At 48.1% G+C, this 26,707-nt stretch overlaps 1 long non-coding RNA gene across 1 annotated transcript; it reads left to right on the top strand.

Annotated features, from left to right (window-relative positions):
• The first annotated feature begins 255 nt into the window (after positions 1–255).
• On the top strand, positions 256–17,607 carry LOC140631777 (uncharacterized). Its single transcript, XR_012029295.1, has 3 exons — positions 256–499; positions 8,246–8,408; positions 16,018–17,607. It is a non-coding gene; the product is annotated as an uncharacterized lncRNA (long non-coding RNA).
• Positions 17,608–26,707: the final 9,100 nt, after the last annotated feature.

Genomic DNA, 26,707 nt, shown 5'->3' with positions numbered 1-26,707 from the left:
AATGCGTCCACAGTTTTGAGAAAGCTCCAGAAAGCTGGGTCGGTGAAACACTACAGAAAGCAGGAAGGAGGGGGAGGAGTGTGGACGGTCACGGTGCCCCCTCCCCCCCATCACCAAGGTAGAGCCTGGAGCCGGCGGTCAAGGCCAAAAGGGCCATCAGGGCTGCTGGATTTGAGCCAGGCTGTGACCCTGGGGCTCCAGGCCCTGCAGGGGCGCGGGGGGCCGTGCAGGAGCGCACCGGGGCTTTCGGGGCTCTCGGGGCAGTGGGAGCCTGCCAGGCCCGCCGGGTCCTGGAACCCAGGGGTGGGGGCAGGCCTTCCTGCCACTTGGCAGAGGGCGGTTGTTTCACTTTACGAGGGGACTCTGTAAAGAGTCCAGGCGACTATTTTTAATCGGGTTCATTTTTCACCTGCTTGGAAAGTGGAACATCTCCTGGGAGGTGACAAGTCGTGATCAAAGGCAAGTCTCCAGGCAGAGAGAGAGCTGGCAGGCTTCCGAGGTAAAGGTTACTTAGAAGTGGAGGCTGGGTTGCCCTTGTTCCCCACTGCAAAATCTGACACTCCTCACCCTCGGGGTTCAGCAAGATTCTCGGAAAGGCCTCTTCTGGTTCTAGAAGGTGTCGTGGCAGGGGCTGACTTGGCCGTTTCCTGGCGTCTTCAGTTGGAAACCGGAAAGGCCGAAGCAGGGGCCGCTGTCACAAGGCCTGTTAGGGCCTCCCCCTAAAAGCAGACGAGCCGACTGCTGCCTTCAGACGGCCCACGAGGGGCCCCCTGAGCGGGACCTCCTCTGCCTTGTGAGAGCGCGCACCCGCCTCCCGTGTCCAGGGGGGACAGCAGAGGTGCCAGCCAGGCAGGAAACAGCTCAAGGTCATGGAGGAAAAACTAAAACTTGGCAAGTAGGAGACAGATCCCAGAAGTCCCTGTTCCTGCTCCTCTCTGCTTCTATCACGGGCCCGACTGCCTTTCTCAGGAAGCATGGGGCTCGCTGGGACAGGTGAGGGGGAAGCCATGACCTCTTTGGGGATGTTCCCCAGGCAGAGCAGTGGCCCTCAGAGGGCGGTTACCCTCGCCCGTCCCTGTCGGGCCGAGTCCCGCGCCCTCGCTGCCTCCCTGGCCTCCCATGCCCTGGCTGTCACCGGAGCCGAGGACATGGCACGGAGAGGTGACATGAGGAGGTGGCTTCTTCCAAACAGCACCCACAGCCCTGTGGTCCCGAGAGAGTAGCGGAGCCCGGGAGGTGGGCTGCCGCAGAAGTGGCAGGCGGAGAAGACGGAGCAAATGAAAACTTGTTGCAAGGCAGAGCTGATCCAAAGACAAGCATTAGTTTCTTCAGACTTAGGAGACAGGGGTGGCCTGGGTCTCCAAGCGGAACCACAAAGCTATTGTCCCCTGTGCTCTACAGGTGACTCCCAGGCAGGGGCAAGTGGCTCTCTGGCCTCAGAGCAGGGGCAAGCTCCTGCAGCTCCCTTGAAGTGAGGAGGGCCTGGCCCTGTCCCCGGAGCTGACTGGAGTGCAGGGAACGCTCACCGGTGACTTTCCAGAAGCAACAGGGAGTCCAGTCCATTCGGCACAAGAGAGACCCGGAGTCACAGGATGTCTGAGCCCATGAAAGGCTGCAGATTCCCAACCCCGTTTGCCTTGTGTGTCTTCCCGGGTGCTGCCTGGAAGACCAGCCTATGGCCAGGATGTCTGAACCTGCCCTTCCCACTGTGGACAAGGGTGGAAATAGAATTCCCCCGGCCTCGTTTTCAGAGGGGCAGTGTTCCCTTCTCAGTCTAAGAGAAGGCCGAGTGGTGAGGAGTCTGTTCCCCCAGGGTGGGGGAAGCAGCGACCCCGGTCCCCCTCACCCAGCACCTCTGTGTAGCAGGTCACCTGGCCCCACAGGGGTGAATCTGTTTCCCCCAGGGGCTCCTCCTTTCTCAGAAGCCATAAATTTTACGTGGCATGAATGAAACAGCAGAAAAACCATTACCCTCGCTTACAGATTAATGTAAGTTTCCTATTAGGTTTGTCAGGCAGACAGAAGAGGAAGATCCTCGGGGATTTTTCTTTCCTGAGAAACCAAGGGAAAGCAAAAACAGATCTCTCTGTACGTGTGTGTGTGTGTCTATGTGTGTGACAGGGGAAATACCCAGCAGCAAAGGCCTAAAGTAAGAACAGTTTTTGCAAACAGGTTAGCTGCTCAAATTCTCCTGTGATCTTTTATTTCTGGTGCTGGTTATTCTCCCTCATTAAGAAGCTCGATTTAATTTCTTGAGCCACCTGCATGGTAAAAATAATGACATACAGACACGAAGCCGGCACGAAAAATCAATATACAGAGAGATTCCACCTTTGCCTTTGTTGCCTTTGGTCACCACAGCACTTTACAGCCATAAATGGAAAACATCTCAACTACTTCTCCTTGCACACAGACAAGGGAGACTCATCACTAGCCCCCCGTAGCTGAGAGACTTTGCCTGTTAGTGAAAGTCAAGGGTGAGAAATGCAGATAAGGCTCTAACGTGGATTTCATGGAGACAAGGCCTGACCGTTTACAGAGTGAAGGATTCAAGGATAATAATGTAACGAAAGAGTCTAACTTCAGATGTGGGGCCCCAAGGTGGTACTGTCGCTGTAATGAGTGCAGGACTCTTCCCCATTACCTGGGGCTCAAGCTGCAACCAGAGAGGGGCAATAAAGAGAGCCGTGGTAAGGCAGTGCCAGCCCCAGCTCCCCACACCACCAGGCGCACGCCCCTTGTCTCACCTTCCTTTCCTGCAAACTCTCCCTGGAGTCTGAGCATCCTAAGCTCCAGGGGTTCAGGACGGGTTGTTTGCCTGGAGAGGGAAAGATTGGGGCCATTTGCCTAAAAGTGTCTTCAGGACTCCACCCAGATGGGTTTGGTGAGTTTGAAGACCCATCAGGTCGGGGGAGATACTTGGAGTATCCATCCCCAAATTGATGTTTTGGAGCTTGCAGTATTAGCTGTGTCTTAAGAAGCCTGCCCTGACTGCTTCTAGCAGGAGGGGATTAGGAGAACTGCCATTTACCAAACTGGTTTTGAGGATTTTGAGAAGAGACTCAAGGGTTTGCCCGAACATTTGAATGTTCGTAATACGCTGTACTAAATCATGTCTCTTCCTGGTACAAATGGTCACAAGGTGGATCAGCTGACGCACGCATACCTGAATCTTTGGGTAGTCCTATTTAAAACTGTGCCACCTAGACACTTCTGGCGTTCGCCAACAGGTTCATTTTTCTAATCTCTGCAGCTTGCTACTAGTGCCACCAAACCTCCCACCGCAAGATGGAGAGAAGAGCTGCGCCACCTCTGTGTGTAAGGCCGCGTGCACGCACACTTAGCCCCTGTGTAAGGCCGTCCCCACATCCCAGCAGGCCGTGGGGATAGCTGCTGTCATTCTGCCCTCTCAGATAGGGACTGAGTAGCAGGAGTGCACCCAGGGCCCAAGTCTCTGTGGGCCTCCTGCTGGCCCTGAAGACCACCACGGAGGTAGGTCCCAATGAAAAGCCATGGAAGACACCACCTGGCTCCTTTCCCAAGGAAGCCAATCCAGAATGCCAGGGGAAATATCTCATGTGACCACAGGCTGGGCACAGATTCTTAGGCTGCTTCCTGGTCCTTTTATATTTACGCAAGAAGGCATCTGTTAAAACTAGGAATGTTCTTTCGGGCCACAGAGTGAGTCCTGGTGCATAAATCTGGGCTGACGTCACACACTGCGCTTCCATCCGCCTGTCTGTGATAAACATGGGACAGGACCGGAAGGGGGGGAAAAGGGATGTTTCCCTCACTTGTCTGCAGAGAGGGGCTGCAGGGCTCTAGAGGTGACCTGGCCACTAAGTGATCCTCCCTCAAGTGTGGGGCCTGCAGGCTTAGCTCTAGGGCTTGTGTGCTTTTCCCTCCAGCCTGGGGCTGGCTTCTCAAGGCCCTGCATGAACCGGGAGCCTGGTGGCCCTTTGCAAATCTCCTATGTCTCTGGTTGTCTCAGCTTCCGCACTTCGGTAGATGACGTCTCCAAAGCATTTGATGATTCCACCATCAAGGGAGAGCTACTGGGCAGAAGCTTAACAATCACCCGTGGCAATGCACAGCGGTGCCAAATGAGTAGGGCAGATCACAGAAGCCTGTCAGCATTTTGGGGAAGGAAAGCACTTATTAACTCTGCCAGTGAATGAGCTGGATTCTCGGAGTCTGTGCACCTAGACTGAGGGCTCCGTCTCCGTGGGTCCTACACGTGTCTGGAGATCTGATCCAGGTGCAAGAGTCCCTATGATGGGTTCCCTAAATGCTGGTGCTGTGACGGGCAGCCTCTGGGCACATCTTGCTTTTTCAGCCACGGTGTGAGCTCTTTGAGGGCCCAGGGTGCATTTCTGTTTTCCCCTGTGTCCTTGGAAAAACTGGCAGGACCCAGTGCCTTGTTGGAAGTCCCAAAAATCTCTTCTTGGAAGACTGAACAGAGAAGGGGTGAGGCTCTGAGAGGCACTGGGCTTAGATGCGCTATCTGGACTCTGGAACTTCAGGATAGCTTCTCAGACGATCAAGCTTAGCCTTAAAGGCAGCTGAAAATCAGGTAGTCTCAGGGCCACCGTGCATCCCACCCCCTACCCCCTGCCTCCGGGCAGCGGCAATCCAGCGGCTCGCCCAGCCCGCCGTCCACCATCCCATGGAGGTGAAGCCTTGCTAGCAGACCAGAAAGTGACCCATCCGGTTGTGCTGTTTAGTCATGGTCCAAATCTGGAGTATTTAACTCGCCTAACTGGGGCTTTTATTGCAGCAACCTGTACACTTATACTATTTTATGTGCAATGGCAGGGGAGGGACTGGTTTGGGTTTTTTTGTTTTTAAAGATAATTAGAAAAGTCTCTAATGTTCAGCCAGAATGTATCCTAGTGGTCCGTGTAGGTTTTTAGCCAAGTGATACTGTATGTAATCAGGAAAAGGTAGACGTGTATATCACCTACATCTCCCCGCAACTGCGTGAGATAACATAAAACTGCAGGAAGTACCGAGCAAAATGAATAAAAGCAGTCTATTCAACCCTGAGCATGCCCTCTCTCCCCTGCCTGCTCTAAAAACACCATTCCGAAGATTAGGATGGGTGACGCTGGGCCGGGCTCCTATTTCCCCAAGTCACAAATCACCTTAACTTCTATGTTGTAGCTGTTGGAGTTTAGGTGAGGTCCACGAAATGCTTCCAGCAGAAGTCATAGGCTGGCTTTGGCTGCAGGGATTTTGAACCTTGTGCACATTTATTGAACATTGCCTATGTGCAAAGTCACCTGGAGGGAAATGTGACCTTAGGGACAGTACAATCGAGTAGGGGTCAGGAAAAGTGATGGAGACAGCATCTTTGATTCTCTGGGAAAATTCTGATCTGTGAGTATGACCTGTGATTAGGATGGTGCCTTGCCTCCCGGTGAGGAGTTCTGCCCGGACTCACCAGGTGCAGTTGAGCAGGAACGTGGTCCTTGCCAAGGGCCCCCAGAGACATTTACTGCATGCTCCCCTGCACAACAGTCCATGGCAACCCTGCTCTGCTTGACAGCAAGGACAGACTCTGCCGTCCTGAGGCTCAGCTTCTCCAAGGCTGTAGAGGGGGTGAGGAAAGAATCTCCATGGCACATCCAAACCCAGAGATACTGGGCCCGACTCCCAGGGAAGAAGCTATAGCTATATTTTAGGCTATACTAGGGGCTACTGATGGAAATCAGTGGGTTGGCTAAGTGAACTCTGGGAACCGGATCCAACCTAAAGGTAGGGAAGTCCATCCTGCATTGTGGCCACCTGTGCACCAGACAGTGTGGGCTTTCGAGCCAAGGACTCACTGATCAGAGAGACACTTAGGGGTGTGTGTTCCCTCCAGGGCAGCCTTCTTTGCTGTGCCTTGCAGGGAACAGCAAGGGCAGGGGAAGCCCCAGGCTGGCCTCTCCTGGACATATGCAGTCCCTGGAGTAGATGGTCAGGAAAGCCCAGCATCTTTATCACGAGAGAGGCAATGGACTAGCACGGGATCCGTCAGCCTCTGGGAGGAAGGATCCACCAGCAGCAGCATTCCTTACCACGTGTGCACTTTACAATTTCCAAAACGCTGTCAGAGCTAGGAGCTCAGTGGAAGGCAGGGCACATTCTCCATGCACACTGCCCCTGGTTTCAAAACCAAGCCACCAGAAACCCAAAGAGAAAACAAAAGGAGCCACCAGGAAAAATCAAGGTATCCAGCGGTTTCACGAGACCCAGCTCTAACTACTGATCAAGCTGAAGACAAAAAGACCCTGCCAGGCAAATCCTCTGATGCCCTCACTGATCTGTCTTTCACTATCAGAAAGGAATGCAGTGAGGCCAGCAGGGGCAGGGAAAAAAGGAAAGGAACAAGAGTGACTCGGGAAAAACTAGTACCGTGTTTCCAGCGCTGAGTCATGTTTTACAGTGACCCAGGCCTGCGGCCTTAACTTGTGACAAATAATGAAAATCCACACACAGTTCTTTCTGGCATCATCACTTGTGAGTAAATGCAAGAACAGGCCTGTTTGTATATAGTCACATCGTCATGATTCATTAGAACTCCCCAAAAATATTTAGTTACCCAGCTGGTCCCTAGAGGCAACAATCACAAAGTTTGAAGAATAGTATTGTCAACGGTAATTTCAAATTTTATCTTATTTTATTTATTTATTTTTTAAGGATTTTATTTATTTATTTGTGAGAGACACACAGAGAGAGACAGAGACACAGGCAGAGGGAGAAGCAGGCTCTCCACGCGGAGCCTAACAATGGACTGTATCCAGGACCCTGGGATCATGACCTGAGCCAAAGGCAGCCGCTGGAACACCGAGCCACCCAGGTGCCCCTAATTTCAAATTTTAAATAGAAAAGCATTCTTGACATGACTCTTAAGATGGCAGTGGGTATTGGGACAGGGGAGACTCTGAGCCACCAGCCCTCCAGCCCTGTGCTGCTGGTGAGCAGGGAAGACAGGGGCCTTGTTGGGAGCAGTTCTGTCACAGTGCTGTCCTCTCCACCCTGGCTCGTCCCTACCTGCTGGGTTCCTGCATCTTTCTGGAAGTTCCTAATCTTCTAGGCAGCTTCTTCCATCTCCAGGTCCCCTTGTGGAAATCTGATATTTTCAAATGTGCCCTCAGGTATTTCATTGGATATGGAGGATGCAATCCTATCCCTATCCCACCTCCAAGCCACCAAGGATAACCTCCCTGGGAACCCAACCCACAGTTCTCAAATGGGGAGGCATCCTTCACTTGACAGGCCTCCACCTGGCCCTTCTCTTGACTTGGAGAGAGAGAGCAGAGATCACAAAGTGCCCACTCCCAGGGAGTTCCCAGACTAGCGGGTGGAGACCAGGAATAGATAAACAGCCACACATAAACTGAGAAATAGCACACAGTGATAACCACTCTTCAGAGGACTAAAGCAGGATGAAAAAACACCTGGGCAGGCAGCAAAGGCCTCTGGAGAGATGACCTTTAGTTCTGGATGGAGGAGGGAGCCAGCTCTGCAAGATCTGGGGAGCAGCATTCCTAGAGAAGGGAGCTGTTGGGTCAAGGCCTCAGGGCAGGAATGAGTCTACTGTCTGTAAAACAGAGCAAAGGTGACTTGGGAGGAAGGTAGGGAGCCTGCAGGACTTCCAATATACATTCTGGAGAGGATTAAAACCAATCGTTGGATTAGAGGGCCTCAAGGGCTGTAATGGGTTTGGTCTATAAGGTTTTGCCATCACTTTGGTGGTTGTGTGAAGAAGATGTGGGGGTGGGGGAGGCCAAGAGGAGGCAGAAGCCTGGTTCAGAGGTATGTTCTAGGTCCCAGCAAGAGAGAGAGCTCTGACAGTGGCCTCTACTGGGCTGTTACTGCCACAGGGGCTCTAGCACAACCCGTGGCAATGTTCCAATCTGTTCTGGGTATGGCATGCTGGGATTCTGGTCAACTGATCCAGGTGGTGCCCTCCCCCATGTGCCATCCTCCCGAGCTCTCCCACCGCAGAGCTTGATTAAATCCAACTAAAGAAGACCCCTATGTCATTTCTGGCTTTAAATGGCCTCACAGAAAAGATACACCTTGCCAGAAGCTTCTCTCGCTTGACCCAGCATAGCATGCACCACATGGTTATTTCTTGGCTTCCCAATCCTACCTGCCACTGGCCTGTCCAGCTCCCCATACAGAGCCTGGCTGCGTTCTGGCATCTAACCTTTGGCTCCATCTTCTGGCTTCTCATCCTGGCTTTCTCCCTCAGCCCAGTAGCTCCAGGGACAGAACATGCAGCAAGGATCCTCTTGTTTGACTTGGCCCAGCAGCGCCAACACGGGTCACCGTCCCTGAGGATGGATCTCACCCAGTCCTGGCCTCACTGCTGGGCAGCCCTGAAGGGGCTGAGGGCCAGTGGACTAGGCTCAGAGGTAAGACAGGAAAAAGGGAAAAGATTCGCCAGCCAGAGAGGGGGCAATAGAAGCATGAAACCCTTTCATACAGATTTCCAGAGGGGGAGATTCTAGAATGATTGTAAGAATAGTAATAAATATTGCCAATCACTGAGTGCCCACCCTGTGCTTGCTCCCAGAAGACATTTTGGATCCAATTTCTTATTTCACCTCAATTGTAAGGCATGGGGGTAGTCACAAATAAGGAAACAGGTTTGGACTGCCTTAGAAGCACACCAAGGCAGCACATCCAGCAGTGCGGAGGGACATCCCAACCCAGGTCCCTGTCTGCAAAGCCTGGGTCCTGGAGCACTGCTCCAGCGGATGGTGACCCCTGTGGCCTGGACACGTGGGTGGGCAACTGAGGGTCTTTGCTCCCTTCTCAGAAATTGAGCCAAGAGAAGGGTCCTGCGTGTTCATCTGTCCCGGTTTCTGTGTGCATGCTAATGGGCCCCCGAGTCCTTCTCGGGCGCATCTGTCCTCTCTCTGTTTTCCTCTGATTCTCAATAACTCAGACAAGACCTGAACTGCACACCTCTGGTTTCCCGTTCCACAGCACTGGGCTCTGGGCTCTGGGCTCTGTACCGAGGGAACACTCGATGAGTGTTATTGACTGGCTGACTCAGGCCCTGTCTGCCCACAAGAGCCATTTTGAGCAGCTTTGACTGAAATACGGATGGAGTCGGTTAAAGTCAAATAAGCAGTCTGGTCGATTCTCTCCTTCCTTCCCACCCCCATCCCCAACGCTGCCTGGAGACGGTAGGTTTTCTCCTTCTTGAAGGAGGACAAGAGGCAGCAGAGCACCCCCGCTCCCCTGAGAAAGGCAGCCAGCACTCTCTCCACCACTGGAGCTTGTCAGGCAGATCCCAATTCTCCAAAGGAGTGGGCTCTAGGCCTGTGATGGCCTTCTTCCCCTCTCCTGCCATCTTCACCTGGCAAACACTATGAGCACCTGCTCCTTGCCAGGCAGCAAGGAACAAACACAACCTGGCTCTCTGTGTCCCTTCTCTGTCATTCTGGGAATAGACAGGGAAGGAAGGTGATTCTTAAAATCAAAAGAAGAAGAAGAAGAAGAAGCCTGTGATCACCCAAGAACTTACTTATTTGATCCCTACACAGATACTTGAATAAAGCATAGACTTCATTAATAAAATAAGCTGGATACAAAACAAGTCAGGGGATATTCATTGGGTGGGATCTTCTAAACCCTGAAACCCTGATTTTTAGGACTTAATATTAAAAGGAAAAAGAAAAGAAAAAACACACATGTGTTTTGCTTGTGCACACTTGAAATGTCCCCGATGGGAACTAATGATATTGGTTGGCTCTCAGAAGGGGAATGGCTGTGTGGGGCAGAGGAGTGGGAGGGAGACTGTTCATAATAAATTCTTTGAAATATTTTAAATCGTGATCATATGAATAGACAGCTTATTTAAGAAATAAAGAGAGACACTATTTTAGAAAGCAAGAGCAGGCAAAGCAAAGCGACACAGAGATGAAATCATCCAAGCCCTAGGCTACCCCAGCAAATGAGTCTCCTAAAAAACATGCCATCACAATAATAACCTCGTCATATTCAGATTTTGGTGGCATTTACGCATAACTTTTTCTGTAGGGACCAACTCTTTCAGAGCTGCTGAATGCCTTTCTCATGCTCTGTAAGGCACAGACCAGAGGCATGGGTAGTTAATCTTAGGGGAAGGAAAATGGTAGAAAGGAGGTGAGTTGGATTGACCCCAAACCATTGTTTGTAACTTCACAGAACTCAGCAAAAACAGAGCAGGAGGTGGGAGCGAAGGGATAGAAACATTGCTTCTCCACTGGGCCCTCCCTGAGTCAACCTTGAATGAGCCCCATCCTTGACCCAGCCTATTTCATCACCCATTGCTTTGGGCCTGGGTTGGGAAGGGAGGAAGAGCATTTAGAAACAAGGAAGGAAAGAAAGAGAACCAGACTAGAGAGAAGACAAGGAAGCAGCGGGGTAAAGGGAAGGCTGTGGGCACTCAGACTCAGCGGTTGGGGCTGGAAGTGTTACATCTCACCTCACCTGTCCCCCTTCTGCCTGCCTGACCCCAAAGGAAGTCAAGGGAGCTTGTAAAATCCCGCAGGCAAATTCCCTAGTTCCTAGTTCCATAGCCTTTAAAGAAGAGCTTTTCTTGCAGCAAAGGTCAGATGCTGTGGTGGGTTCCCAGCCTTCCCCAGAGGAGGATCTACCTGCCCCTCTGAGGCAGCTCCTTCCACCCCTGGGTGAGGGAGTGCAACCAACGGAGAGAGGAAAGGAACTTTGCAGGAGGGGGGGACACCCTCCCAAAAGAAAGGCTCTTGTCCCCTTCTTCCAGAACCATCAGCTTAAGGGTGGGTGGCGTCACTCATGAGCTGCTTTCCACTTACAGATAAAAAGAGAGGGGAGAGAGGAGAGGAGAGGAGAGGGAGGGAGAGAAGCAGGCACAGATGTGAATTACCGGGTAATGCTGAGTGGCTCCCCTACTGAGCTTGTTGCCATGGCAACACACTCTGGTTATGGACCACTTTGGGAGGGGGTGCAAAGAATCACAGGGAAATTTCACGAAAACAGCAGTGTGAGTTTGGGCCTAGGCTTTCTGTATTTCTGGAAACGTTTTTTTGGTGTGTGTGCGGATGCATTTTTTTACCCCTCCCCCTGGTCCTCCCCCTGCATATTCAGCTGTCATGAAGCATGCCCAGAGCTCTCAGATCTTCCCCATCTTCTTTTCCATACTTACACCCTTCCATCGTTCAGAGTGCCTCTTCAAGCCTGTCTTCCCTAAATAAACCAGGAGGCTGTTGGATGTTTCCTCCAAACATGCTTTATTATACTTGCATTTTCAATATTGCTGTATTCAACCTTGCATCTATACTATGGATTTACTAAATTTCCTGGGTCTATCACATTTGTACCTGGTATGAGTTCTCGGAGCACATCTTTGTTCTGTGACTTTGTCCTACAGTGACTACTCCAGAGTGTGACAAGTCATGAGAAGGCAGAGCTCTGTTTCTGCAATGCCAAGAGCCCAATCAGGTGACTAGTCGGTGGGGGGGCAGGGGGCTTGGCAAGTGGCAACGAGAGGAGGGCAACATCACTGCAGTCACAGATTTCAGACATGAAGAGGCCTAAGGGAGAGCTGGTCAACCAACAGTGCTTGTTCAATTTCTTCTGGAATACCTCCACTTTCTGCAGGAGAGGACCTTTCAATTACTAAGCAAGTCCCTTCTCAAAAATGCAAAAAGTGCCAGCTATCTCATGGATGGGATTGGCCTATCATGTCACCAGGTCTTTCTACGATGTATTGAGCGCCCAATGGGTATAAGGTGACTTGCTATCATTTGATTCTCATATAAACCCCGTTGAAGAGAGTCTTATCATCTTCACTTTACAGATGGGAAAAGTGAACAAGTAGCAGAGCTGAGATTGGACCCCCATTGTGTCTGACTCTGAAAGCCACACTATTCTGCTGCCCCTTGCTGCCTCTTTGGAATATAATGATGATGAAGAAGCCAGTTGGAACCAGCTGGAGGAGGGAGGAGAAGGAGAAGGAGCCTGACTCTGTCTGCCAGCCACTGATCTGCTCTCAGCGCTGCAATTTAAGTTGTGGGGTTGGAGCTCAGTGTTGCTGAGAAAATTATTGGCATGGCAATTACATACCTTCTCACCACCTCCCTCTTACTAAACAGAGGAGCAACAGGGATGGGCAAGAGGGAAGCATGGCAGGTGCCAGAGACCATTCACTGAGTCCTTAGTTTATGGTCCGACTTGGGAAGGTAGGCTTTAGTGAAATATCCTTCGAGGTTATTGCCATGTTATAGCAGGTATGGGCATATACAACAGTAATAACAATTCCACCAAGTGTCATTTACTGTTTTTTGTAGTTATCAGGCACTATCTTAGATGCTTTATAGTCAGGACTTTATATAACTGGCTCGAAAGTTAAAGCGATTTGCTCAAGGTCCCATAGCTAGTAAGTGGCAGGACTTCAACCTGGTCCATGTGGTTGAAAACCCGTGCTCTTTTCAACACTGAGCACTGACTCCCTGAGTCATCAAATGGTTCGACCAATATTTGTTGAATACCTACCATAGCAGATACTGCTCCGGATGCTAGGGATACATCAGTAAATACAGATTCTGGCCCTCATGGGATGTGAGGGGGAGTGCTATGGGGAAAAAAATAAAAATAAAAAAAAAATCCCCTAAGCCAGAGTGAGAGAAGATTGCCCAGGAGACAGATGAGGCCGGTGATGCAGGCAAGTTCAATAAGCCTGGGAGGACCCAACCAGCAGGTGAGATCAGAGCCAGAGCTCGGGGAGGGACTTAGCCACAGCACTATCTGGGCAAGTGAGCAGCAGACAGAAAAAAACGATAGGACAAAGGCCCTATCTGTTCTGAGCAGGTGTAGTGCTACCTGCCTTATGTTTTCAAAGGATCGCTGGCTGGCATGTTGGGAGTACAGTGTTGGTGTCAAGGACAGAAGCAAGAACACCTACTAGAGGTCACTACTAGGACCCAGGGTGACATGGTGTTGGGCCAAGGTGAAGGTTCATGGAGCTGATGAGCAATGGTCAGATTCTGGATATATTTTGAGGAAAGAGGATTTTCTGACAGTTTAGATGTAGGGGATACGAAAACGAGAGAAGTCAGTATGACCTCAAGTTTTGGGGCTTGAACAGCTTGAAGGAGGATGTTCCCACCAGGGAGTTAAGAAAGCTGTGGGCGGAGCAGGAGTGGGTGGGAGGGGCCAAGGGGGCAGTGAGGAAAACAGTTTTAGACACGTTGAGTTGAAAATGTCTATTCACTTAGCAGAGATGTCCAGAAGGCCTTTGGGTATATTTTGAATGTGGGAAATATTTTAGAATATCTATAAATAAGTATGACTTTTAAGATTTCAGGTGTAAGCTTCATTCACCAAGGGAACAAAAAAAATGATATCAAAACTTCTTATTTTACATAAAACACTTCATGGATTAAGTGCCATAGTATTCAGTACAATAGAAATTCCTGACCTGGGTGGGCAGGAAAAAAGGAAGAAAGTCACCCAGAAGCAGAAGAGGAAGCTGGTCTAGGATTAGTCATTTCTGTTCCAGGTGATCAAGAGCTGGCTGACTATACTCAAAGAAACCTTATGTCCAAGGAATACAATGCATTTGAAATAAGTATTTTTATCTGAACAGAGGATTCAAATATCACATATAGCCCTGGAAATGAAAAGCCTGACTAACTCTACATTGAGTCAACAAAACTCTTGGGACCCAGTTGTTAACCTGAAGGTAACCAGTGGGCCAACAGGCACTCATTGGTGGATCTTTCTCTGAATCAAGAAACAATGGGAAGGGTCATCACTCTACCGGCTCCACACCAAATGTGCTTTAACGCGTCTCCAAATTTCTCGACTGATTGCTACAAGTCTCAGAAAAAGGACAGAGCTGTCACCCAAGGGTTGGAGCTCCTGCTTTAGAGAAGTCACCACCCGTGGTGCCTTACCATTTGAAGCCCTCACGGTCGCATGTACCTTTTTGATATCTCTACTTTTTGATGTGTGCAAAAGAAATTCATCAATTCAGATCTTGGGAAGTTACCAGCCAAGACTGTGATGTCACGAGTATACAATAATCACCAATAATTGAGAATCGGCAGCACTATCTCAATCTGCACAGCATTCAGAAAGTTCATATGAAATACCTCTCAGCAAGGCAGAGCTGAGACCTCAGTGTGATAAGCAAGATTTTAAGTCTTCCTGGAGAGAACTGGGTGCCTTGTCATGGAACCTGCTGTAGACATATTGACATTCTCATCTGTTTTTCTCCTGGGCTCTGGATTCCGTTTATAAAACCTCTCATCATTATCACCAGCAGGATCAGTGACTAAGGGGGTCTGGATGCATTGAGTTAAAGAATGCCTGGGCCTCTGTGGTCACTGGCAATGGTTTTTGGATGAAGAGGGACAAGGAAACTCCCCTAGTAGTTCGTCTTGGCCACCCTTCCGTACACATCACTGCACTAGCTCCACTGTACACAAGGGTGACGGCCTCTGTCTCTATGAGCCAACTTAGAATATGGAAGGGGGTTTGCAGGCTCCAAAGAACCAGGGGACACTACCAATAGAGGGCGATGGGTGCCAGACCACCCCCCCCACACACACACACCATTCTCCCTGACTATCAAATGTCCACTTACATTATCCCCATTACTGCTAGATGTGGAAGCCAATGAAAACTCTTCCATTTGAGAAACATTATGTATCCAGGCTTTCCATACTACAGTGATAACTGTTTGCATGCCCCTATCCTCCCCAGTCTGTGAGCCCCATAAATACAAGGATGAGGCTCTTCAGTTTTATATCCATAGCAGAAGGCCCTCAGCCCTGTGCACAGTGGGAGCCCAATAAACATCAACCAATTGGATGGGGAAACTAAGGCACAGGTCTTGTCCTGGGGTCATTATGAGACCACAAAATCTGGAAACAAGCTCAGAATTTTTCCATTTGCAGACCAGAGGGCAGATGAGAGCATGTGCTCCAAGCTCGACATGATCTACAAAGAATGTTTTCTAAGCTCATTTCTAAGAAGGGGGCCAAGGAGTGAGGCGTCTTTTTCCCCTGGAATCGGGCTTTTGTGCCTCTGCCCAAAGGAGTCGCGCTGCCGTCATGCAGAGTGCTGTTCCCGCGTCATCTGCTGGGAACATCACAAGAGGAGGCTGCTTCCCCTAGTCACCCCCCCCCCCCAGCTGCAGGATAAATGTCAGGGGGAGGGAAGCGCTGCTGCACTGGCAGACCACATTCTACTCATTCTGCTGAGGGTCATGCTTTGAAAATATCTCTAATTTTGTTTTCATAGCTTGTTAACCTTTTCCTTCCCAAAACAATGCCCGTGTTTGTTTTGGCTCCTTTCACGTACTGAGGACGGGTCTGAGTTGGTTGCACAAAAGCATTTTTCCCTTAATCTCATTACAAGGGCTCCTCAGTCTTGAATTCTTCCCAGGGCTCGCTTGCTGTGAAGTGATTTCCTCTTGGAATCGGTTTCTCTTTGTGAAGCTGGGAGAGCAAGTATGTTTGGTTTTTTAGGGAAACAGGGACAGAGAGAAAAGACAAAAGCAAAGAAAGCAAAAACAAGTGATCTGTGATAAACAGAGAAGCTCCAACAAAAAGTGGACCCAACCTCAGACTCCCGTGGCTTTGAGCAGTAATATTCACATTCGAATTTGTCCTAGGATGCCACACAGGGGTCATTCTTCGTACTGTTGTTTCTTCTCTACCTGAAGTTTATAAAATGTGTGATTAAGAGAGCCAAAGCTTTTGCAGCTGCTATTTCCCATGTGTTCAGAGTATCTGATTTCATCCTTTTTGCCCTTTGAATGTTGTGTGTCTGCCCGTTGGCCATGCTGGCTTGGTACTCACACACATGGCTTTTCCAACATGTTCCTTCTAAGTGTTGTGGACAAATTCACATTGGATTTTTACTCTTATGTCTTAATGTTCATCATCAGTTCTTGAGGAATTTTATGTTCAACTCTTGGGGTGGGGGTGAAATTTTCTATCCTTCTTCACTAAAATATTTCTTTTCCTTTCAATTGTGTCACAGATTGTACCTGCAAATACAAAAGTGAAACGAGGGCCAAAAGACTCTGGAAGATAAATGGGGGCCCTGGGGGAAACTTACACCAAAAACTAAACCAATCTGCAGTAGCCTGACTCCCTGAATGACCAAGGGAAAAAAAATCAGTCATGTTTTCCCTATCATGTGTTGTACAAACCCCTGTAGATTGTATGCACACTATTCTATATAACAGGAAAACATACCGTTGCCTTTCTCAGGCCCACACTTTACTTCTCACAGTAAATAGAAAAATGGGATGACTGCCCTTCGAGAGGCAGCAGAGCCAGTGGTTCTCAAGTGCACTCAGCTTTCTTTCTGGGACTGAGCCCTCACTCCTCTGGGCAAGTTTCTTCCTCATCAGAAGGGGCTGATAACAGCGCCTGCCACATGGGACACCAGGTAGCATTTCTTCTTCTCCCCTTATACATGAATCTGGATGTGAACTGAAAGACAAGAAATATAAAGCAGGGTCCCTGCTCTTCAGCAGCTTCCAAGCCCGTGAATCTCACAAATGAAAGAAGAGACTACAAGCAAATTCTTGACAGCATCTCCCATGTCCTCACACAGTTTCTCCCACTATCTCTTTATTGTATGTTCATGGAAAACGTGTGTGGGGAAGGCAAGGACTCCGGAAGCCAGAGTCCTGGCCCTGCAGCAGCTTATCAATCACCATTCATCTTGGAAGCTCACAGCCCCCCATGCCCATTTGCTGAAGGGGAGTGACTCACCGTGACACCAACAGCAATGCTGACAGTTAATTGAATTCCGGAGCTAACGTTTCTTCCTACCTATAGCAATTCTTCACAGCTCCCAGCTCAAGATTGCTCTAAGCAAGCTGCTGTGTTTATGAGAGAGAGAGAGATAGAGAGGGTGGGAGAGAGAGGGAGAGAGAGAGAGAAACAGAGGAAAAGAGAGGGCATCTTTCTCAAGTGATTGAAAGATCAGCATTTGTATGTAAGATTTCACTTTGCTTTGACTTTCAGGCTTAGAACTTATGCAAACTTGGTCCAGAAGCAAATGGACCAGACAGTTTTTATGGCTGAATATTGCAGTTAGCATCATCCTGTGAGGCACAGGGCAATGACAGACCAGCCTTAACCGGCAAGCAGCTGGCCCCTGTTTTGACAGTCTTTTATCTTCCCAGCAATGACCAAGGGCGGTTGTTATTTGCTGACTGCCTGGCTGCTGGTTAGGAGTATAGAAACTAATACATGTGTAGAGAATTTTTTTGAGCAAAGATTTATTTCTAGAGGCCCTTCACAACATGTGTATATTTCAAGAGGAGAGTGACTATGCAAGGTGAGGAAGACCAATATTTCTATTTGGAGCATTGAGTGTTAGGAAGTGGGCTTGATTGGTCTGATGCAAGTCAGGTTGCTCTGGATTATGGTGGAAGCAGGTACTTCCATAAATAACTAAATAAATAACTAAATAAATAAATGTCACAATAGATGATTCATTCAAACTGTTTAGCAAACCGCCTCAGAGATCATGTGCACACAAAAGCAGATAAAGTTTTTGGGAGATTACAAACGAGGCAGTAGGGTCTGAGAAAGGGACCCCCGCCCCCATATGGGAAGCCTCTCTGAATGGTTCTTCAGAAGCTCTGTTTGACGGCAGCGTTTTTTCATGGTTGGTCATGGACGCATTCTCTTTGGTTCCTGGTTATTCAGGATTTATCTGGGGCAAGATGACGACATAGGTGAGCTCGCCAGGGCCATCCCTTCTGGAAGCCCTTTTCGTTCCCAGGGAGGTCCTGGTTCACAGCTCACACCTGTCTGCTCTGTCTGTCTGGGACCCTGCCCAGGCTGAGAGCTCACCACTACAGGAGCAGGAAGCAGCTTTAGGCTGGGGGGAGCTAGTGGGCAGAGGTGAGGCCAGCGTGCGGGGACGGTCCATGTCTGGGGCTGCAAGTCCTGCACCCTTGCAAAATGACTTAGGGGTCCCTCCCAGCTCTGATGGTGGCCCTGAGGATTGGAGAAGGGCAAATGGCTACACTGGCAGAAAGCATGGCAACCCACATCTTTGACGCTCTGTTGTTACAGAAGAGACTTCTGACTCACACACGTTCATAATAAAGCTCTGCCTCAGACTTGTTCTAAACCCCTCTCAGATCACCTGCAGGCAGACAGTGTGCTGGGAAGGAGTTTGGGGAGGGCTTGAGACCAGCTGGTTTCGTTTGGTGACACTGGTCTTCTAGGCATTTCTATCCAGTAGAATCCTTCTTCCTTGCTCTCCAATAGCAGGTTGTAGAAGTTCATTCAAGAGATGTGGATCTGAGTCCTGGCTAGTTATCTGAAGTTTCTTCAGAAATGTTCATAACTCTTTGGGGTTTTGAGTTTTTTTCCCTGAAAATTCCAGACTAATTATAGTAATAATTCAACTAACAACAATACCTGACTTGCTGAGCTGTCAGGATTATGGCGAGGGTCTAGTGACATAATGAATATGAGATCTCTTGAAAAATATAAAGTCCTCAAAGTATCATGTAGTATTATTGAGAGTAATAACATCACCACATTTCAATCCCTTAGAAACAAACAACCCAACTCTATTTCTACGACTTGCACAAAAAAGGCTCTCTCTGACCTTTACACTCTGGGATGTTTGTACCTCACATGCTTTTCCCCCCTGCTGTGCATAAAGACCACAGTTACCAGAAATCAGGGCTGAACCCTGACTCTGACATTCCCCTTTGGCATGACCTTGTTAAATTCCTTATGTCTTTTAGCTTCAATCCTTCCCCTGTATCACTGATGTAATAATTCAGTGATGGTGGGGGTTTTGCCTTGTCAAGGGCAGCACCATGTAAGTGTTTGATGGGCTTGTAGTGTGTGTGACTTATGCCTGAGTTCCCTAGATTAGCATTCAAGGCCTTCTGCGATCTGAGCCTATCCTGTCTTCCCAGCCCCCAGTCACTCCCTCCATTTCTCACACTCTGCTCACACCTACCAAGCAGCCACTTCCACTCATGTCCAGTGTTGCTTCTGTGACTTCAGTCCCTTTCCTTCTGCCACTGGGAATCGTTCCCTTTGCTACCCTTGCATTTTCAGCACAGCCTCTGATGAACTAGGGAGTAGGTGCTGTAGATCCGTAGTCTGCTCACCCTCTGAGGCTGTGCATTTACTCCTCCTCCCAGAAGATTTCCCTGAATGGCTCCACAAAAGGCATTACTGTGCTCTCCATTTCCACGGATCCTCTTCTGAATTTCTTTAACACCACATTTTACTTTTGGTGCTATGTTTCAGATATTCATTGTCATGTCCTCTCTCTTCCCTAAAATATTGCTAAAAAACCAGATAAATGTATTGCCTTGGAATAATTGATTTATGTTTGTAGCTGCCTCCATAATTAGATTATAAGGCTCTAACAGGCAGGGACCACATCTTATGCACAAATATAATTCAACGAAGCAACACATTTGAGAATCCAATCCAACGTCGCTCTGGATAAGGTGCTTCTGGGTGGGGACAGAGTATGAGAGATACATCCCTGCTCTTAAGCTCACAATCTGGTTGGAAAGGCAAGAACGAAACAACGCATGGAGAAAACAACCCAAATGTCCCTTAGTAGGGGAAGAGGAGCTGAAAAAAAATTTCTATCCTTATGTGCCACACCACTCCTCAGCAATAGAAATTAACAAGCTACTGATACACGCAGCATTGATAAATCTCAAACAAATAAAACCACCAAAGCTACCCTGAGCAAAAGAATCCAGGCACAAAAGGTTACCATCTGATTCCATCCACAGGACATTCTGGAAGGGGAAAAATGGAGCTATGATAATAGAAGTCCGATCAGTGGCAGCTTGGACTGTCTGGGTGGGCAGTGAAGTGGTTGGCTGTGCAAAGGGCACGCGGGAGCCCTCTGAAGTGATAGGGGATGTTTTACTGCGTTGCAGCGGTGATTGCATTTGTATGGTATACACATTTGTCATCAAACTGTATATATTTCAATTCTGGGCATTTTATTGTAAGTAAATTATATTCTAATTAAGTTGACTTAAAAATGACTAGAGAACTAAATCATACTTTAAAATGTAAATAACAGGGTGCCTGGATGGCTCAGTCAGTTGAGCGGCAGACTCTTGGTTTCCACTCAGGTCATGATCTCAGGGTGGTGAAATCAAGCCCTGAGTCTGACTCTGGGGTCCACAGAGAGTCTGCTTGAGATTCTCTCTCCCTCTCCTTCTGCCCCTCCTTGCTCTACTTTCAGGCTGTCTCATAAATAAATAAATAAATAAATAAATAAATAAATAAATAAATAGTAAATAATAATTCAAGACAACAATGGAAGGGCTATAGCAAGTCCTGATTAATAGTGAACTTCATAATGGCTTTGAGGGTTGTGAGGACAGCATCATCCCTTCAGGCCAAGGCAGTCCTTAAAGAAGGGATCAGAGAAGAATCTGGAGAATAAAGGAAGGAGGAGTGTATGCCAGGTGGGGGTATCTTATGCTCCTCCTGTATTGAACACAGTGCTCACTGCAGACCTAGAACCCCAAAAGGCACTTAAATAATTTTTTTAATAAATTGAGGAGCGCAAAAGAACGCCTTCTTTCATTTGCTGTTTGGGAAATGTAGACACATGCCAAGCAAAGGCCACTTGGGCACGTGGCTGTGTGGGCACTTTGTGTCTCTGCTTCTCAGCCCTAGCTGTTCCCGCTGCCTGGAATTCCCAGCCTCCCACCCCTATGTCTGGAAAATCCTGTTCATTTCTCAAGACTCAGCTCCTCTTCCTTGGAGTCTTTAAGGGCCACCCCTGTTGTCCCTCTGGGCAGGGTTCTTTCTCCTCAGACCAGGCCGCCATGGCCATGGATTCACTCACCTTCCCGATCTTCTCCCTTTGCACCCGATTAGTGGCCCAGGTGAGTCTGGAGCAATTCTTAATTAGGTGCTTGACAAGTAAGCAGAGTCATTTTTAAAATGCGTGCAAAGGCAATGCCATGTATTCCAGTCTTAGCTAGGGGCCAGTCTGGTTTCATTTTCATTCTAACTCTGTTGCTTGGTAAGATACTCAGCCCCTCCAACTGTTCACCTATGCAGGGTGGCTGCATCCTGTGTATTCCTTTTTTTTTTTTTTTAAGATTTTTATTGGTTCATGAGAGACACACAGAGAGAGAGAGAGACAGAGACACAGGCAGAGGGAGAAGTAGGCTCCCTGGCAGACCCCGATACGGGACTTGATTTGAGGACCCCGGGATGACGACCTGAGCCAAAGGCAGACACTCAACCACTGAGCCACCCAGGTATCCCATCAGCCTGGGTATTCCTGACCCTCAGCAGGCCCAGTGACCTGCAAGAGCAGTTCTCTAGAAGGTTCCTTGAGTGCACCGTATCATGACTTCAGAGGGATGGGAACCATCTGTTGGCATGCAAGTTTGCAAGTAGTAAACTGCATGCAGTAAATTGCCCCTAGGTCCATCCTCCTGCCACTCAGCCCCGGCAGCCTCAGGGAGGGATACCAAAAAAGGGCTATTGCTCCTGGACTCAGAGGATGTTTAAAATGGTAGAAGAATCCAAAAGGATTGTCTGGGCCAACAGATGGGGAGACTGAGTTTCAAAAGGTAAAATGATAGTCTTACTACGGGGATCTTAAACAACGAACAGAGAAGCGAAAGAAACCTTTTTGTCCTCCTCTCAACTCAGGAGGTGGTGAGGGAAAAAATAAATCAATCATAGTCACCTGGAACAGGACCCATCCATAAGGAAAGACATGCTATTTTCAGGTTTCTAAAAGGATATTAGTAACAGTCAGGGGGTAGGAGGAGCCCACATAAGCACTGCACTTGATAGAGGCCCTTTGAAAGCAGATAAAGGTGTGTTTTTCTGCCTTGTGGCCTTGAGCCTTTTCACTCTGCGTTGTCCAGCTGGGTTGGAAGATTGAGGTCTGGGAGTGTGATTGTCTATTTGTTCCAACTGATACTGGTGTTGTTTGCTTTGAACAATGTGACTTTGTTCCTTTGCTGGATATGGCCAGCAGCGTATCTGTTGCTTAGGAAAGAAACAAACACAGAACTTGCTAAAAGTAAGACAATGTTTTATATGTTTTAGATTGGCACAAGGGCTGCAGTGCCGGCCAACACAGTTTAGTGTAGCTCTCAAGACAGAGATTCCCTCTCCAGGTGGCAGGGAGGGAGTGGCCGGATGATCCCTCTTCAGTGCCACCCTGAGGCATATGCAACTGGCCCTGGGTTGTTTCCAAGAAGGTGGCTAAGAATGATTTATCAGAAGCCAACAAAGAGAGCCTCATATTATTGAAAGATCATTTGCATTTGCTTCCTCCGCAAGAAGAACCATTAGCTGCATTGGGAAGGGCAAGAAGAGAAGCCCTGTAAGCTGAGAACCCTGGCTGAAGTGAGCCACAACCATAATAAATATACCTAGTGTGCAGGGCACTATGCTGAGCACTGCCTCTGCATTACCTGGTTAAAGCATCCCATAACTTCACTGGACAGGTTCAGGGGTGGGCCAGAAGGCAGCTCACAGAGCCCCCTCCCACCACTCTGTTCCCAGCTCCATGTTCAGGGACTCAGTGTATGCTAGCTTACAATCAGCCACGATGGAAGTATTTACACCATGGACAGTGGCGAACGCTATTACAATCAGAATTTTTTTCTCTTTTTTTGAGAACTAGTGGTTCAACATTTATGAGCACACCACTGGGTAAATACAAGAATATCCCCACTTTGCAGATGAGAAATTGAGGTCTTAAGTAACTTACAGGAGGGGTCACACCAGCTTCAAATTCAAGTCATCTGAAGACCAAGCTCTCTGCTGGCAATGCCTGCAGCATGGGTTTGGTTTCTAGGTGAACAGTTAGAAGGGGTTAAGGATTTTGGAGATGAGGGGTACAAAAAGGAATGTTTGCAGCTAAATTCTTAGAAAGGATGAAGGGAAGTGATTCTGTCGGATAGGTCACCTGCCACAGGTATACAGGACTCAAACAATGGGATTTTGCTCAGAGACATCCTGGCTGCCCCAGGAGCTACTGGGGCTAAAGACAAATGAGACCTTTCTGAGATGAGGGGGAGAGCAGGAGGTGGGGCAGGGCAGGAAACCCAGGGGATTCCTGGTGAGCAGACCCACAGAACCTGCTCTGAAGGGCCACCGCCCCCCAACCAGGCTGCTCTGGGGAAGGGGGGAGGATGGGGATAAAGTGACTATGGCCTGGCTCCAGCACTCCGCCTTCCTCAACCTCTGGCTTTTTTCGTTTTCTCTTGGGGACAAGAAACTAATACTCCATTCCAACAACACTCGAGGTGCCCCAGGCATTCCTCAGGTTGCCAAGCTCTCCGAAGCAAGGAGGTGAAGGCGTGGTGTGTCAGCAGTGACCACGAACCTGGTTTGCAAACCTCAGACCTTTGTGACTAGCTGAGGCAGGGCTGGGGACAGGCAGGTGGTCAGGAAAGTTTACCACCGATGGTCAAGAGCCTTCTTCTAGGTGTGACTTCTGGGTCATGCACACGGACTTGTCACACGTGTCCGAAGATTGCCATCAGGGAAAGTGAGGGACATTAAGAGAACCTGTGTGTTCTGGGGGGGAGAAACAGGAATGGAGCAGACGTCCAGGGGTTCTTCAGCATTACTGACCAGCTGAGGAGGAGGAGTTGCCTTACCCACCTCTGTCTCCCCCATCTCCTTCCTCCTGCTGCAAACAGGGTCCCCAATCTTCTTTCTGGTTTGATCACAACCCAAGGATGGAGAGTGGCTGCCCGAGAGAACTGGCAAGCTTCTATTACTTCTCAGCCACAGAGACCCCCAAATCATCTCTAGGGCCATCTTGGACAACCACAGTACATGGGTCTGATATTTGCTTTCCTTTCAAAACTCAGCTCTGGAAAATCCAGATTTGGGTCACTTTTTTCCAATAAAGCCAGTAACAAGTACAAAATGCTAAAGAAACACTGTTTAGCACCATTTTGCCCTTACTTGTGTAAATCACAACAGTCATGGGTGCCATTATAAATTGCTTCTTGTTGTGCATCAATGAACTTTACAAGATAATGGAGACAGAGTAGTGATGTGGTTGGAGCATATTCCCCTCCTTTCTTAACTTTCTAAATCTTTCCTGGCTTTGTAGAATCGCTCCCTAGCACAGTAGTAAATGATATATGAAATGAAGTATTGCTTGCCCCCAGCTAAGCATTAGAGTTGCCATCCTTGTGCCGACATTTATTATTTGGAGTCATGTTCGGGTCGACTACAGTCAGTAAAGCCCATCAATGTAAAAAAAAAAAAAAATTAAACCAAGAAGGAAGGTGAGAGGGACAAGAGAGATTTGTGTAATAAGAAAAATAGACTGGACCTATGATATCAAAAGATCGTGTTGACTGACTTTCCACTAATGTTGTGGGATGATCCAAACACAGAGGAGAGGCCTTCTACCACCGCCATGCTGCACACTCATCTCTTCCTTATTGAAGGAGTTATGTGTGTTGTGTTCCATGGGGCTTCCCCAACAATAGTTGTCATCCTCATGGTGATTCCCGACCCTTTCAACTATCCCAAGTTATAAGAATGTGATGGCTAAAACCCAAACTGACAGAAGAAAACAAAAAGAGAGTTTTGGAAGTAGTTCTCACTATTTCCCTGAGAAAAACAGCTTGTCAATCAACAAACATCCAATACTGTGCATGATTCTACAACTAACATAAGAAATTTGCAGAATGATTCTTGACTTTATGACATTCATAATCTGCGAGGGGTAGCACAGGAAAAGGCTCAGACATGTTCTTTTAGCACTTGTTGTCCGGGATCACATAATTAGCTTCTAATATGTCCATTCTCGAATTATCCATATACAAAATTTAGCCATCTTTATTTCAGCACATAATGCCATCATCTCTCATTCCCTAATTATTACTGAGAAGACTTCAGGATCTATTGTCTGAGTCCAAATCTCAGCTTTGCTTCTTACTGGATGTATAACCTGAAAAAACCAACTTCACCTCTCTGAGCTCTAGCTTCCTTTTTGTGGAAGCAAATTATAGCATATCGCGTGTTTGCAAAAGACACTTGTTCTGTATGTTCCTTCACATGTCTGAGCCTTCTCCTGTGCTACCCCTTACAGATTATGAACGTCATAAAGTCAGGAATCATTCTGCAAATTTTTTGTGTCAGTTGTAGAATCAAGCACAGTATTGGATGTTTGTTGATTGACGAGCTGTCTTTTTCAGGGAAATAGTGAGAACTACTTCCAAAACTCTCTTTTTGTTTTCTTCTGTCAGTTTGGGTTTTAGCCAGCACATTCTTATAAGCCAAACAATTACTAGAGTTACTAGAAGCAACACAAAACATGCTCCCAAGTTCAATAAGCAAAAGCAATAGATCTAAATGACAAGCTCCATGTACCAAAGGAGGCCACACATTCATCTTTCTGGGTGATCAATTTTGGGCAGATGTGGTATCACTTTTCTTGTAAAACAAGCAGTGATTTTGTGTTCCATATAATGGATGTATTCTATTTCTACATTTTGAATCAACATGGGTTTTACCTGAGTTTACTAATAATAGTTATATTTATTGAGTGCTTACTATGCTGTAGTGTGCTGATAAATTGGCTCTTGGGGAGAAAAAAAAATAATCCCTGCTTTGTAGCATTTGCAGATTTCCATGGAGGAAACACTCTTGCCGTGGCCATCTTCAAGCTACCAACGTGACATTATGGAAAAGACGGTCAGCTCTCGTCCGCCAGTAGGAGGCTCCTCTCCTACCACCACTCCAACTCTGGCTGGTGCTATGTGTGTATTAACAATAATTCTCACAGGTCCACAAGGAAGATATTATTGTTCCCATCTTACCAGTAAAATATGCTTGGAAAATCCTTTGCCCCAAATCACGTAGCTAGGAAGAGGTGAGTTGAAACCAAGGTCTACTCCCAATCCATAGTCTGTGTGGCACACCACATCTCCTTGTCATACCACTGTGTATTGACAGATGGATGTGGGGATCCCACATCACAAATTCTGGCAGGGTGGAGTAGGAAGGATCGCATCCACCCAAAGACCCAAAGGTCCAAGAACTCCAAACCCAACCTTGAGAGACAGGAGCTTTCTTATGACCTACAAGATGGATGCCTATTGAGTTAATTGGGGCAGTTGGTGCTTTGTTTAGCTCTTGCACTTTTCCATGTGATGTCGTCAACCTGGCCGCAGGGGACCAATGAAGCGGCCAGGGGCACCATGTGTTATCAGTATGTCTAGAGAAGGGTGAGGAAGGAAGCCCTCCTCATAGAAGGGGTCAGAAGGGACATGATCATTCCTGCCCTTCCAACAGGTGCTGGCCAACAAAGTGTGTCAGCTTTTCAGGGGTCTTGTGCGACCAGAAAGGACATTGTCAGCACATCTCAAAGGTCTCAGGTAGTCAGTCCTGCAGTGTACGGATCTTTCTTGTGGTGACTCCAAGGTTGATCAACTTCTCCCTGTCCTTAAAACTGGGAGCAGTAGCCCTCGTCTCTCTATAACCTTGGGGAATTAATGAATTAATGTCTGTGAAGGCTGCACATCCTTTAGATGACAGGAGGCATACAGACACAGAGAGCTTTTATTTTCCTCCTGTGACTTGGTCTTTGAGACATCACACCTTTCTCTCATAAGACCCAGATGTAAGCAAAGCAAACAAAATAATTGCTTCCCACACTTGCTGCCGTTTTATGAGCCCTGTGTTAATAAATA

Source organism: Canis lupus, chromosome 4 (assembly GCF_048164855.1).
Source record: "Canis lupus baileyi chromosome 4, mCanLup2.hap1, whole genome shotgun sequence".
Taxonomy (NCBI): domain Eukaryota; kingdom Metazoa; phylum Chordata; class Mammalia; order Carnivora; family Canidae; genus Canis; species Canis lupus.
Note: the sequence above shows the minus strand (reverse complement) of the source record. Positions and strands in the feature narration are given on the sequence as shown.